We start from the raw sequence: 14,706 nt of genomic DNA on the forward strand, positions 1-14,706 counted from the left end.
AGACAGATAGATAGATAGATAGATAGATAGATAGATAGATGACAGATAGAAGATAGGTAGACAGATGATAGAAGATAGATAGATGATAAATGATAGGTAGATAGGCAGATGACAGAAGATAGGTAGATAGATGATAGATAGATAGATGATAGATAGAAGATAGATAAGTAGATAGGCAGATGATAGAAGATAGATGATAGAGGATAGAAGACAGGTAGATAGGCAGATGATAGAAGATAGGAAGATGATAGATAAATGGATGTAGATGTTAGGTAGGTAGATAGATGATAGATAGGTGGGTAGGTAATAGATTGCTTATGAAAGAATGGAAATCAGATTGGCATCAAATTTCTTAATAATAAGTCTGATATCAAGAAGATAGTGAAATGATGCTTTAAGATTCCCTTCTATGATCAAATAAAATGACAAGGAGGGTAATAAATAATCCCAACATACAAACAATAGCTAATATTAATTGACTATTTACCAACCGTCAGGAACTAGGTTAAATTTTTTCACACTGGTTTTCTCGCTTAATGCACACAAGAAATTTATAAGAAAAGAACTTTTACTATTATTCCTGTTTGAAGAAGCAGATGCAACATTATTAAATAATTTGTTGAAGATCAGTTTGGAGGCAAAATGGGAGTTTCCAAAGAATCATAAAAATACGTAGGGGGCCGGATTGTGGCCCAGTGGCAGACTGCTTGCCTAGCATGTGTGAGGCACTGGGTTCCATCCTCAGCACCACATATAAATAAATGAATAAAAATAAAGGTCCATTGACAACTAAAAAAAATTAAAAAAATAAAAATAAAAATACTTAGATTATGCAGTGAGATGCTAATGATATATCTGGTATCCGGTATTAGGGTAGTAAAGAGAGTAGAAAAGGGTCAAAAAGGAGAGAATTTTTACAAAGATTAGGACATCTGAGATATGAAAGAATTACCCATCAGAGAAGGAAAGGATTTTTTTTTTGTTAACTGATAGTTCTGTTTCATCCCTAGCAGTAAGAGCCAGATTATAATCTGACATTATTGAACGTATCTGCTACTTTGTATCAACTCTGATCCTAGGGACATAAACAAGTGCATTTCTTCGAATAAGCAAACTTGCTAAGTTAAAATTGTGTTCTGGAGGTGAATTTACACTTTGAGACCCATTTACCTTGAAAAACAATAGACAGAGTTCCATGTAAGAAGAGTCAGGAACTTTCAGCAGCCTCTGGCGAGGAGGGCATGTCCCTTGAAGAAGCAGAATTTAACTTACCTTTAAGTAAGGTAAGTGGAACTGCATGGGTAACAGAGTTAAGGTAAAGAGTTCGTGTGAGCAAAGGAGGCTTGGAGGAAGGAGCAGATCACCTTGGATAGCTGCTGCAAATGGCAACTGATAACCAGCACTGATAATCTCAAGAGAGCCAGAATAAAAAAACTTTTAAAAAAATGGGGAAATTTGATATTCTGGGATTTTTTGAAAAATTAGACATGTAACAGATCTATTGAATCATTTGGAAAAAAAATCATAGGAAATTAAGCAAATAAAAATAGAGAATCCAGGTGTGATGGCACACATCTGTAAGCCCAACTACTCCCAGCGATTTAGGAGGCTGAAACAGGAGGATCAAAAGTTCCAGGCCAGCCCTGAGTAAGACCCTGTCTCTAATAAAGGGCTGGGAAAGTAGCTCAGTGGTAGAACACTTGCTCAGCATGAAAAATGTCCTGCGTTCAATCCCCAGTACTGCAAACAGACAAAAAGCAAAAACCAGAAGAAAAGTTGAAAACTCTAGGAGGAAGGAAGAAAATTATAGAACTACTCTGCTCACCAGTGAACAATACCTACATTGGCTGTTAAAGCAAACAATTTTTATATAACCACATTGCAAAGATGAAGGGAGAGCTGGTGGTCACATTATGTAAAAGAACGAAATTCTCTGATACTGCAATTGGATATCAACAAATATTTCCTAAAATTGATAAATCTAAGTGTAGCAATAAGAGAATCCTATTTGGAAATGTGAGGCTAAGTAGGAGAAAAGGCTGTAAGGGTTGAAAGTAGATGCTTCCAAAGGAGAAAGGGGGAAGGGAGCAGGAGACAGAGACCTTTTATTGATTTTAAAATTATGTGCCTCTTTTATTGTTCAATATTTATAATAGAAAGTATTTTTGTGTTTCAACATTCATTTGATATTGTAAAAAGTCAGCCTTCTTCCCTGCCCCCTTCCAACAAAGACAACCAACATTTTTTTCTTACTTATCTTTATTCCAAAGGTAATTTGCTCTTTCTTTTTATTAAAATAAATATTAATTTCAAAGGGGTTGAAGCAAATAGAAAAATCTGATGAAGTATCATTCCCATGATCTAATCAAATAAATTTAATCTCAACTCAGTGAAGCAACTCTTGTGGAAATTTAATAGAATTTCATAAGATACATGGCACAAATTTATCCCTGTGAGGTGTTTAGGGCCAACTGTAAGGTTAGAGAGTGGAGTGTCTACACAAGACAATCTTCACTTCTGACACAAGTTTGGAAGGTTCCCCAAACCACCCTCAGGTTTCATAATACACTGGGAGGACTCAGAAAACTCAATGAAAGTTGTTACACTCACGGGTATTGTTTACTATGGGGAAAGGACACAGATTAAGATGAACCAAAGGAAAAGAAGAAGGGGGAAGGGTCCAGAAAGGTCAAGTCTAAACGTGACCTTCCTTTGTCCTTTTCCCAGGGAGTCAGGATAAGTTGCTCTGCCAACCATCAACATGCGATGATATGTATGATACGATGCTAACCAAAAAGGCACCTTACCCAAGCCTCACTTTTCAGAGTTTTTATTGGGGTTACATTATGTAGGAATGATTGTCCAGTCCCTAGGTTGACATTGCATGACCCAAAACCCCCACACTGAGTCACACAGTGGGTCTTTCTGGCATGTCCAGCCCTGGACTATGTCTGTTGGGTATGAACACTGCTACCCTAAGATCTGGTGTGACCAGTCTCCATTCTGAATGAAGACCCTCCTGTCAGGTCAAACTTTCTCTTTGGACAAGGGCAAATTCTTTACTACATAATTCTACATATACAGTCATTTGTGCAAAATAACACATAGACAAAGTTTATTAACTTCAGTGTTATTTGTCATAGTAACTTTCAAAACAACTTATCTCTTGGCAGATTGCTTGTTGAATTTATGATGTATTTATTTAATGCCATGTTCTGGCCCAGAAAACCAGAATAGGGAATCTCTTAAGGAACGATATTTTGCCAAGGAGAAGCACCAGCATTTACTACCGCTATGTTTAACTATCTTTATGTAAAGAATACACACACACACACACACACACATATATATAAAAGAACCAGAATAATAAAAAAATCTGGGAAAATTTATATATATACTATATTATGAATAACATATAATATATTATATAATATATACAAATATATCATATGTTTTCACAAATGTGCTTGCAAAGGTATAGACTAGGTCTGGAAGAATAACTGAGAAGGTAATATTGGCTCTGGGAGGGCAACTGGGTGGGGAGATGACAGACGGGGAGAATGTCTTTTTTCTACACCTTTTTATAGTGTGAATTTTGAAGAAGTGAACATATTGCCTACAAATAAACAAATTAACTTAAAATTTCAAAATAATAATAAAAAAACTGGGCTTCTTAGAGATCCATGCTATGACTAATTCCTCTTCCTTGTCTTGCTGGCTACCGATCTCTAGAAGTTGTCTGTCATTAAGACAAGGGACTCTCCATTAATTCTTATTTTGCTAAGAGATGCCTTAAAATTATAGAAATAGGTGTTGAATTTTATCAATTTTTTCCAGCATCTAGTGAGATAATGATTTCTTTTCCTCTTTAGTATCTTAATGCACTGAATTGCAGCAACAGATATCTTGGTATTAAATCACCTTTCCATTCTGGAACAAACCCATGATATATTATTCTTTCAATTCACTGCTGGACTCAGTTTGCTAGGGTTTTATTAAGACATTTTTCATCCATATCTCTAAGAGGTAAAGGCTAATCACTTTTCTCTAATTGATTGCTTTTGGTATCTGGATTTATGCCAGTTTCATAAAAGAGGTGGGGAGATGTTCATTGTCTTCTATGCCAAAGAACAATTTATGTAATAGAAATTCTCTGGACCTATTTACTCAGTTATCCCCAGGTGCCTTATATAGGGTTGATCTTTGACTGCTCTTTCTTTTCTGTTTTTTTTTTCTATATTGCCCTAGAGAGAACCACCAGTTTCCTATAGATTTTCAAATGTATTGTTGATTTATCTTTTAAAGAAACTCTTTTCCTATACTTCTAATGTTTTTGTGTGTATGTAGGTTTTTCTGATGAGACTTGCCAAAATACTTCCCCCAGTATCTCATATTTATATATATGATCTCATATACATATATATGACCTCATATACATATATATGTATATATATGATATATAGAGATATATTCATATATTTATCTATAGATATATTCATATCACAAATATGTATCTATATGTATATATGATGTATATGTAGATATATAGATAGATAGATATAGACATATATATGTTAGTGAAAGGCAATAACCAATACTCATAACAAATAAACAAGTTATAAAGTAATGTTATATGTTCTCTGGAAGGATGATTGTTTTTTTTAAGAGACAGCAGGATATGTGGGATGGGGAGTGTGGGGTAGGGGTAGAGATTGCAATAAATATTGAGTAGATCTCATTGAAAAGATGACATGGGATGTGAGGAAGAGGAGGTGTGTGTGTGTGTAGGTGTGTTTGTGTGTGCACACATTCAGACACACATGCACACATAGATGTAAAATTCCTGCTGGGCCTTGTAGGACCTGGTAGGACTTTTGTGATTTTAACTCTTAGGGAAATGGGTTTGGGGCAGAGAAGTATCATGACTGCACCTAAATTTTAAAGGGATGTTCACTGATGCCTCTGTGAAGACTTGACTGTAGAGGAACAAGGATGGAGGCGGGGAGATATTGCCATTGTCTTGGTGGGAGAGGATGGTGTCTTGGATAAGGGTGAAAGCAGGAGAGGTGTCTCCGAAACAGTGACTCTGGGATCTACTTTAAAGGTAGAGCCAACAGGATTTCCAGGTTAGCTATGGGGAATCTGGGTGAGGAGTCCAGAATCAACCCAAGGTGTTGGCTTGAGTGGTTTTCTAGAGTTGCCATCCACTGAGATGGTGTTATCATTTGGATATGTAGGGTCCCCAAGGCTCAGGTGTGAGACAATGCAAGAGTGTTCAGAGGTGAAAGGATTGAATTCTGAGAACCTTAACCTCGTCAGTGGATTAATCTGCTGATAGGGATTAACTGGGCCATAACTGTAGGAGGTAGATCACTGGGGGCATGCCTTTGGGGCTTATATTTTGTCCCTGGTGGGTGGAGCTCTCTCTCTGCTTCCTGATTGGGCTGTCCTGAGTTATTTTCCTCCTCCACACCCTTCTGCCCTGATGTTCTGCCTTACCTCAGGCCCAGAGCAGTGGAGTCAGTCATCTAGGGACTAAGGATTCTGAAACTGTAAACTCCAAATACTTTTTCTTCTCTATCTTGTTCTTGTCAAGTCTTTGGGTCATAGTGATGAACGAAGTTGACTAAAACAAATGGGGAAGACAGTGATGGAGTTTGGGGAATGAAATCAGGAATTCAATTTCAGAAATGCTATGTGGACAATTGGATCCATGAATATGGGATTCAAAGAAAGGTCTGGGGTGGAGATATAAATCTGCTGGTATTTAGGTTCAAGGGAATAGATGAGGTCACCAAGAGAGTAAGTGTCAATGGAGGGGAGAAGAGTCCATGGACTAAACCCTGGGATACACATGTTGTATGTGGGACGATGACAGGAATCAGTAGAAAACTGAAAAATAGGGACCAGCAAAGTGGAAGGAAAGCTGAGAGGACGGGGTCATGGATGCTGAGTACAGAAAGCAAATCAAAGGTTTAGGCATTTAATGTTTATAACTATTATTATTTTGGTGCTGGGGATGGAACCCAGGTCCTCACACAAAAATATGCACTCTAAAGCTGAGTTACACCCCAGCTAATATATATTATTGATATTCAAATCCTCTATCTTCTTTTTCTTTTTCTCTTTTGCAGTGCTGGAGATTGAACCCAGGGCCTTGGCAAGCTAGGCAAGCTCTCTACCATTTAGCTATATCCCCATCCCCAAATCTTCTATTTTCTTAATTATTTGTGTCTGATTTTTATCAATTTCTGATTTTTAAAAAAATTTTATCACAAAGATTGTGGAGTTATTTATTTGTCTTTGTGTATATGTATATATGTATATAATGTATAGATATATACATTTTTTTGTTTTATATATTGCAAAGTTTTAATATTGGGTGTATAAATGTTCACATACAGTTTTCCAACCTACTTTTAAAAATTATTTATATTCCTCATGTTTTCTTTGAAGAAGCATAGAATAATGAAAATCAAAACAAACAGGGATTGAGAGGAGAAGAATGCACTAAGGATGATGCCTGAGAAAAGCTACAGCTATTAAATACTGACCAATGCAAGCTCCGCACCCATCCCCCGCCTCCCAGTGTCTCCAGTGCAAACTTTTGAAGATAAGACAACACGGAGTTGATGCAGCAAAGCTTTGACTGGGTCTTCAAGGAGCAGAGCAAAGCTGGATTTTGCAGAGAACTGGAAGTTCTAAAGCAGGTCTTACAATAAGAGACTTGATTAGGATTGGATAGGGATCATGACATAACTATTTAGAAGTGAAGGAAGAAGCATGGTGAGGATTTCGAGGTGGGGGAAAGTAGGGGTTGAAGAATCTTAAGAGTAAGCTATCTGTTGCTTCCTATGACATGTCTTTCAGAAGGTTCCTATTGTGAACGTTCAGGGAATCTCCTGGCATGGTAAGGAGTGCAATGCAATAGTAAAAAATCATGTTAGTGCAGACGGTAAGGTGTGTGTGTGTGTGTGTGTGTGTGTGTGTGTGTGTGTGTACAAGTGATCAGATCATCAACACAAAATCCAACAAGGGCAGGCAAATGGATGAAATTGGAGAACATCATGCTAAGTGAGATAAGCCAATCTCAAAAACCAAAGGACGAATGATATCGCTAATAAGTGGATGATGACACATAATGGGGGGTGGGAGGGGTTAGTGTTAGGGTTAGAGTTAGGGTTAGGGAGGGGGGCAAGAATGGAGGAAGGAAGGACTGTATAGAGGGAAAAGAGGGGTGGGAGGGGTGGGGGGAAGGGAAAAAATAACAGAATGAATCAACCAACATCACCCTATGTAAATTTATGATTACACAAATGGTATGCCTTGACTCTATGTACAAACAGAAACAACATGTATCCCATTTGTTTACAATAAAAATAAATAAATAAATAAATAAAATAACATCTGAAAAAAAAAAATCCAACAAGGCCTTTTCTCTCAGTGGGTGCACGCCTCCGCCCTCCAGCGCTGACTTCAGTGTGCCAGCTGCTGACCCTGGGCAACCAAGGCTTCCAGTTTTACCCTTCTAAGCAAGGAGTTGATGGTCCCATGCCTACTTAATGCCTATAATGTGGCAACCCATGAAGCTGCAATTCCCAATGGGAAAGTCATGTTAAAATAGAAGAAGGCATAAGACTTTGACCAACACTGCTCATTATTTACCTACAACAAATGTCCAAATAGACAGAATCTTCTGCCTGTTACTGATGAACCAGATTCGCAGTTCTCGACTCCCACTTTATGCGGTTACAAGCTTTCAGTTATGAATGATCAATGGCTGTGATTGTCCTAACGTCATCATTTTTAGGAAGGGCTTTCATTTTTAGGAAGCAAAGATTTCCTGGAGATGTGGCACTCTCCAGAAGCCAGGCGTAATGTACGGTGTTCAGCCTCAGTCCCTTAATACTTCTGACACACCCCAGGCATTGTGGAGAAAGACTCAGCATATGATGTAACTTTAATTTATCATTATTTGGCCTAAAATGACCACCAAGCTTCTAGAGAAGACTTAGGGTTTAAACTAATCTCCCTGTAATGTTAATATTGCTATTTAACTAATTGAATAATTGAAAAATGAATCAAATAAAAACAGCTTCCAAAACATAGGTAGGCATTACATATTACATAAGGAAAAATGTAATTGATGTCATCCTTTCTGTGGTGACACCATCGGTCCATCGGTGTCCCACTCAGATTCCCTCTTCAGCCCGTGGACCCACCCCAGATGTTGGGAGTGTTGACGGCTAATATCTCACAGTTGCCCCTTCTGCAAATTGCCCTAGCAGAACAAAAAGCCATCTGGCCTGGAATACCACACACCCAGCCCACCCAGGGCAGCCTACAGCCATGGAGTGGCTGACACAGTGGCAAAAGATGTCCACCCCCTTGACAAGTGGGACCAACTTCGTGGTCCAGTACATGTTCCAGAACCTTCCTCAGATTAGGCTGAAGCCAACTCCAGCTAGATCGCTTCTTGCTTAGTCCCTTCTGCTGCTCCACGCCATTTTCCTCTCTCTTTTCCTCTAAGTGCATGCACTCTATCAATCATCTGTTCTTATTCCTTGTCTCAGGCTCAGCGTGGAGGCAACCTCCTGTTTCACTCCTCCCACTGGATGTTGTTTTGTGATCCAGGAAGAAGGAGGGACTCTTCTTGTTGGAGTTGTAAAAATGGACCTTAAATCAGGGGCGTTTTACCACCCTTTTTATATTTTATTTTGAGACGGGGTCTCACTGAATTTCCCAGGTTGGCCTTGAACTTGCGATCCTCCCTAGTGGCTGGGATAACAGACGTGCCCTACCACGTTAGCCCATCTGTGTATTCTTAACAGCATTTAGAAGGATGCAGGGCACATAGTAGATGTTGAAGAGGCAGCTTAGTTCAGGCTGCTATAACAAAATACCATAAACCAGGTGGCTCATAAGCAACAGAAATTTATATCTCACAGTTCTGAAGGCTGAAGAGTCCCAGACCAAAATGCCAGCAGATTTGGTGTCTGGTGAAGGCCTGCTTCCTGACTCACAGATGGTGTCCTCACGTGGTGGAAGGTTTGAGGGCAGTCTCTGGAGTCTCTTTTATGAGTGCACTAATCCCATTTATGAGGACTGAACCCTTATGATCTAATCACCTACCAAACTCCCCACTTTCTAATACGATCACACTGGGGATTCTAACCATTCAGTTTATAGCAAAAGGAATCATGATCTCAGGGCAAGATTCATATATGACCTCTTGTGGTACAATCTCTCCTTGTATCCTACCCTGAAATCCAGCTTTTATTTAGGGAAGCAGCCCTCTCCATCTTTTGGTTCAACTGGGGCCGACCTTAGCCCCATCACAGCCTGCAGGGAAGACAGTGTGCAGGGTAAAAGAACTGATGACATAGTATGACCTAGATTCAGTCTTGACTAAAGACAGCAATAACTGTGAATCTTTAGTTTAACGAACCAATAAATTGTCTTTTTATGCTTAAGTTAATTTGTGTTGTGATTCTGGCACATGTGACTGAAACAGTCTGAACTAACGATAGACGCCTTTATTACATTGCTAAAAGTCTTCCTTTCAACCTACTTCCATCCTTGTAACCACCTCTATCTCAAACAGCTGGGGAGGAGAAAGAATGACATACCTGAGAAACTCTGATTTCTGCTGGCAATTGAGAGATGCTCATTCAGGGGAGGTGGATGATCTCAGGCATCTTATCTGATGAACTCTGTTTTTGTTTTTGTTTTTTTTTTCCTTTGTGGTACTGGGGCTTGAACCTAGGGCTGCTCTACCACTGAGCTATATCCTCAGCTTTTTTTTTATTTTTAATTTCAAGACAGGGTCTTGCTAAGTTGCCCAGGCTGACCTTGAACTTGTGATCCTCTCACCTTGGCCTCCTGAGTCACTGGGACTCCAGGCATGTGCCACTACAACTAGCCTGTTCTTTGTATCTTTGATTAGCTTCTGAAAACATCCCATCCAGATTACAAAACTTTACTTGACCTCTGGGACCAGAAAATACTGCATAGAATCCTAAAACAACTTTTTCTAGTGTTTACTTCAGAGAAGGTCAAGTATGAATCATATTGAATATGTTCAAAAAAAAAAAAATCAGGGGCTAAGGGTGTGACTCAGTAATAGAGCATTTGCTTTAGTTAGTTTGTGCAAAGCACTGTGTTCAGTCCCTAGCATCACATCAATCAATCAATCAATCAGTCAGTCAATCCAGCAATACAAAAACCTGGAACTAGTCAGTGAGATTTGACCATAAAATATTTTCATCTTAAGCTTTTTAAAAATTTTTTTAAAAATTTTTTAGTTTTTACAGACTGCATTTTGATTCTTAAGCTTTAATGAATATTTTCTCCTTGCGTGAGATAGACTAGTGGAGCCTACTGTGTTTATTACCCTATTGGAGTAAGTCTTAAGGGGAAATAAGCGAATGAGCCACAAGTCCTTAAATTCTGATGTGTCAGCCATGGCGCTACTGAGTTTCCACATGGGGTCAACCACTGAGCATGAAGAATGAGCTGGCAGCAATTCAGTTACAGTATAAGAGGGGGTAATCAGATCTTCGTCCGCCTTGCACCATCTCTGTGGCTCACTGAAATGAGAGTCCTGTGTTGAGGTGAGGATGGGGAAACAGGTTGGGTAGAGACCATGCTGCCAATTCCTTCCTTGGCCTTTTTGCTTTAACGTGTGATGAACTTCTCTCTCCTTTTTTGTTGTTTAATTTATTAAACCACGTGGAAAGGCAAAGGAGAGCTTTTTTTTTGGTGGGGGGTGGTTACAGGGGATTGAACTCAGAGCACTTGACCACTGAGCCACATCCCCAGCCCTATTTTGTATTTCATTTAGAGACAGGGTCTCACTGAGTTGCTAAGTGCCTTGCTTTTTTTTTTCTCTCACATAAAATTTTATTTTATTTTATTTTTTTTAATTTTATTTTTATTATTGTATACAAATGGGATACATGTTGTTTCTCTATTTGTACATAGAGTCAAGGCATACCATTTGTGTAATCATAAATTTTCATAGGGCAATGTTGTTTGATTCATTCTGTTATTTTTTCCTTCCCCCCACCCCTCCCACCCCTCTTTCCCCTCTATACAGTCCTTCTTTCCTTCATTCTTACCGCTCTCCTTATCCCTAACCCTAAACCTAACCCTAAACCTAATGCTAACCCCTCCCACCCCCCATTATATGTCCTCATCCGCTTATCAGTGAGATCATTCGTCCTTTAGTTTTTTGAGATTGGCTTATCTCACTTAGCATGATATTCTCCAATTTCATCCATTTGCCTGCAAATGCCATAATTTTATCATTCTTCATTGCGGAGTAATATTCCATTGTATATATATGCCACAGTTTCTTTATCCATTCATCAACTGAAGGGCATCTAGGTTGGTTCCACAGTCTGGCTATGGTGAATTGAGCAGCAATGAACATTGATGTGGCTGTATCTCTGTAGTATGCTGATTTTAAGTCCTTTGGGTATAGGCCAAGGAGTGGGATAGCTGGGTCAAATGGTGTTTCCATTCCAAGCTTTCTGAGGAATTTCCACACTGCTTTCCAGAGTGGCTGCACTAATTTGCAACCCCACCAGCAATGTATGAGTGTTCCTTTTTCACCACATCCTCGCCAACACCTATTGTTGCTTGTATTCTTGATAATCGCCATTCTAATTGGGGTGAGATGAAATCTTAGGGTAGTTTTGATTTGCATTTCCCTTATTACTAGGGATGTTGAACATTTTTTCATATATCTGTTGATTGATTGTACATCTTCTTCTGTGAAGTGTCTGTTCATTTCCTTAGCCCATTTGTTGATTGGATTATTTGTATTCTTCTTGTAGAGTTTTTTGAGTTCTTTATAGATTCTGGAAATTAGCGCTCTATCTGAAGTATGGTTGGCAAAGATATGCTCCCACTCTGTAGGCTCTCTCTTCACATTACTGATAGTTTCCTTTGCTGAGAGAAAGCTTTTTAGTTTGAATCTATCCCAGTTGTTGATTCTTTTTTTTTTTTTTTTTTTTTTTGTGGTACGGGGATCGAACTCAGGGCCTTGTTCTTGCGAGGCAAGAACTCTACCAGCTGAGCTATCTCCCCAGTCCCCAGTTGTTGATTCTTGCTTTTATTTCTTGTGCTATGGGAGTCCTGTTAAGGAAGTCTGATCCTAAGCCAACAAGTTGAAGATTTGGACCTATTTTTTCTTCTATAAGATGCAGGGTCTCTGGTCTGATTCCGAGGTCCTTGATCCATTTTGAGTTGAGTTTTGTGTAGGGTGAGAGATAGGGGTTTAATTTCATTCTATTGCATATGGTTTTTCAGTTTTCCCAGCACCATTTGTTGAAGAGGCTATCTTTTCTCCATTGCATATTTTTGGAACCTTTGTCTAGTATGAGAAAATTGTATTTATTTGGGTTTGTGTCCATGTCTTCTATTCTGTACCATTGATCTACCTGTCTATTTTGGTACCAATACCATGCCGTTTTTGTTACTATTGCTTTGTAGTAGAGTTGAAAGACCTCTACAATGAGAACTACAGAACACTAAAAAACCAGAACAAAAGGACTGGGGCTGGGGTTCAGTGGTAGAGTACATGCCTAGTACATGTGAGGTACTGGGTCCGATACTCGGCACCACATAAAAACAAACAAATAAAATAAGGTATTATGTCCATCTACAGCTAAAAAAAGTTTTTAAAAAGGAAAACAACAACAACAACAAAAAAAAACCTACTTTGAGTTCCCATACAGTTTTCTACTAGACTCTGTGCAAATTTTTTTTTAGAGCAATTGACTCCAAATCTAGTTAAAGGCAGTCTTCAATGAGAAATCAAGGGAGTTTTAGAGGTGAGTTAGAAAGTGATAGGTATCCCTTAGTAATGGAGTCAAAGAACTTATTGTGAGGACTTTGCCAGAAAAGTGACAAGGAATGACCATGTGAGGGACAAGTTCTAATATGCATTATCTTGTTAAAAATAAGCAATAAACACTCCAAATGTTCCAGAATGATGTTGAATGGATAAACAGACTGGCATGTCCATACAGCAGACTATTATTCAGCCGTAAAAGTAAGGAAGTATTGCCACATGTTACCATGTGGATGAGCTGTAGGGGCAAGGTGCAAAAGGCCACATGTCACATGTTTCATTTATATGAGATACCCAAAAGAGATCATCCACAGAGACAGAAGACAGATTGTGGTTGCAGGGGCTGAAGGGAAGAACAGAGGGAGTAACTGCTTAATGGGAAGGGGGTTTCCTTTTGGGGCAAATGAAAATGCTTTGGAACTATAGAGATGATGGTTGCGTAACATTATAAATGTATGAAATGCCTCTAAATCATTAACTTTAAAATTATTAATTTTATGATATGTAAATCTCACCTCAACAACAGTAGATGACAGAAAAGGGTGTTTCCCTCCCTGTTATCAATCCCAGGGATAAAGACAGGCAGGTTTCCTAGGGTTAGCACTGCAGCTGGGGCTACTACCCCAGGCTCCATCCAAATGGATAGTGGGAGCTTCTGCTTTGTGGTGTGATCAGCCTCAGCAGCCCGGCTGGGAGTCCTGTTCTCAGCAAAGGTGCTGGACTCCACGTCCCCTCCAGCAGTTTCCCAACAGTCCCCTCCAGTTGCTCCACATTGCACAACTTTCAACATGACGTCTACTAATTGTTGCTGAATTCTAGAATCACACACCTCAAAAACTGACCAACATACGTGGAGATGATGGTTTGTGAAAAAAAAAAAGTGAAATTTTTAGAGGATGGTGACTAAGAATAACTCACGGAATGCTTTTCCACATTCTCATACACTAACGGTGGGAGTGCAAATTGACTCAGTCATTCTAGGAAATGATTTAGCCATATGTTTCCAAAGTTTAGGAAATGATCATATCTTTTGACTTATTTTACTTCTACAAATTTATTTGTAGGAATAGATGGTTAATTAGACAAAGAATCAATGAACGCAAAAGTTCATTGCAATGTTATTTATGATAGAAATTAGAAACAAACTAAAGCCCAAGAGAGGGGAATTATGATTTATTCATGAAATGCAACCCTGCTTTAGATATCTAACAATAATCATTTATTATCTCTCTTGGTTTTTGTGGTCAGGAACTCAGGAAGGGCAGAATGGGGATGAGTTATTTCTACTCTGTACTGTCTGGGATCTTAGCTGGAGAACTTAAACAGTAGCAATCATTTGAAGTCTTGTTTGCTAACACATTGTCAGATGCTGGTATCAGCTGGAGTCCTAAGTTGATCTGTCAGCTGGAACAGCCACACGCAGCCTCTTCATGGATTATGGGACTTCCTCACCACATGGCAGCTTAGATCTGAGAGTGAAAAGGAAAACAACCATGTTACCTAAATAATATGCCCACCGAAGTCACAAAGCATCACCTATATTACATTCTATTGGTTGTGGAAGTTACCAAAAAGTCTGACCAGATTCAAAGGGGGAGGGGGACAAAGACCCCACCTCCTGATGGAAGCAGGCCAGTATCACACTGTAAGAGGAACATGTGGGTGCATGCATCTTTGGAAAATACAGTTTAACTATAACTCATCATTTTTTTTTTTTTTTTTTTTTTTTTTTTTTTTTTTTTTTTGCGGTGCTGGGGATTGAATCCAGGGCCCTATGCTTGCAAGGCAAGCACTCTACCAACTGAGCTATCTCCCCAGCCCCTCATCATATCTTAAAAGAAGAATGA

Source organism: Sciurus carolinensis, chromosome 17 (genome assembly GCF_902686445.1).
Source record: "Sciurus carolinensis chromosome 17, mSciCar1.2, whole genome shotgun sequence".
NCBI lineage: Eukaryota > Metazoa > Chordata > Mammalia > Rodentia > Sciuridae > Sciurus > Sciurus carolinensis.